Raw genomic sequence first — 2,062 nt, 5'->3', positions numbered from 1 at the left:
ACACTGAGAGCACTGCAGTAGCATAAATGAGTCAGTTTTTAGCCTGTTGTGAGTTTATTATGAGTTTATTTAGTTTAATTATAGACTTCAGCAATATTTATATAAAGCTATAAAATATGTAACCAGCATGAATGCTGCTCATGAAAGGAAGGAAAATGTGAGAAGTCCAAAATGAGGAATGCATTAGTTTAGCTTTCTTCCCAGTATATGCACTTCAATAGGAACAGACTACACGGCCAAAAGTGAAATGAGTTTTGTTAACTTGAAGGTTCATTAAAGATATTGCAATGAATGTTTCAATTGCATAGTTTATAATGCAGGTATATAGTTTTATTATTGTTTTATTTATATATGCAAAAATGCATGCAGGTAAATGGTAAAAAAAAAGCACTGAACAAAAATGGTCTCATGAAATTATTATAACAATCAAACAGAGAAATAAAACAACTGTACACTCTTTGTGATTTTTAGAAACATTTATAAGAGTCTCTGGTCCTGAACTACAAACAAGCAGTATAGCATCACGCACTTGACAAAAGATTTCTTTAATCATGGATGTCCCTTGGCATAATTTAGCTGTCTAATACCAGGTGGCTACTAGCACTATAAGGAATGGCTAGAGTTGGGGTCCTGCAGTTTAGTTTCAAAGTGAAGCTGACCAGGAGCCAAGAAAATTAAAAACTGTATTCTCACTGTAAGAAGCACTAATGTTGCTCCTACCAGTGTTGCTGTCACCACCCATCAGTGTAAACTGTTAAGTATGCTGGAGCAATTTGAAAAAGAACACATAGTAGACTACAAGAAACTGCATAGTTTCTATGCTTTGCTTCGTAGACCACAGCTCAAACATGTAATTAGTGTTTTGATGACCTCATCTCCCCTTAATCTTGGAGCCATCTAAACACAAATCAAAGCATTCAAAAGCCAGATAGAATCCTGTGGTTTAAGATCTCCGGTTCATAAAATAGGATTATCAATCTACTCCTGGTTGCCAGTGGAATTATTGGACGTGTTGCACATGAATGAATGAGATGGCACTTATAATTTTATCGATTGCAGAATCTAAATGCCAGTCTAAAGACTTTCTTCACAAGAGAAAAAAATTGATTGAAGCAGAGACCTTTTGATGATATTTCCTAAAGAACATTTCACCAGTAGCATGGACAACAGAAAGGACATGTTGGGTCATTTTGCTTGTTAGACATTGAACCTCCATACCTTGAAGAAACAATCTGAGGTCATTGATTGGCTTTGAGCTTACATCATTTAGATGTTCGAATCATAACGTGGGGCTTTGTTAATACAATCTGTGCTATTAGAGCTTTTGCATGTGATTTTGAACTTACTTTTTACTGCACTAGGTGTCTAAAGAAATGATTTTAAAAATTCAGGAATTAAGAAACAAGTATACTTGTCTGTGAAGTAAAGAGTTGCCACACTAAAATATATGGCCCTTGGAGCACTATTATTGTTGTTGTTCACTGTGATGAGAATAACATTTATTTACAAATTATTGTAAATAATTAGTGACAAATTATTTACATTATATACTTTTCCATGTGTAATGACATGTCTGATTCGATTATAACAGTCACAATATTTTCCCTTAGGAAAAAAGGTTGTAATGTCACGGTACGGCCCCTCCCCCCAGACGTCTTCCCGTGTGTACGTGTGTGTGTATTCATTTGTATGGCCACGCCCTCCTTGTGTTTCATACCTGCTCCTCGGTGTGTATCATTAGTGTGTGTGTATATAAGTCTTTTGTATAAATATGAATATTGTCGATGTTTAACCGATAGCCTGCATGCTACGTCTTCGTGGTGTTAAAATGTGTCGTTATAAGCATATATTTTAGTTTTACGTGACACATCCCCGCATCCTGCTATTACTCCTCAGTGTCACAGTAATTGTAATTTGTATTTAGTTAGTAACTGGGAGATATATTTCCAGTGAGGTGTTGTTTGTGGTCAAATTGCCACTGTGAGAATCTGGACATGTCTTTTGGGCCTGTGTGAAGTGAGGAAGTTCTGTGTGAAGTTCAGGTCCGAGGGTCTGGTAGCAC

Source organism: Electrophorus electricus, chromosome 5, assembly GCF_041902795.1.
Source record: "Electrophorus electricus isolate QZ-2024a chromosome 5, ASM4190279v1, whole genome shotgun sequence".
NCBI lineage: Eukaryota > Metazoa > Chordata > Actinopteri > Gymnotiformes > Gymnotidae > Electrophorus > Electrophorus electricus.
Note: the sequence above shows the minus strand (reverse complement) of the source record.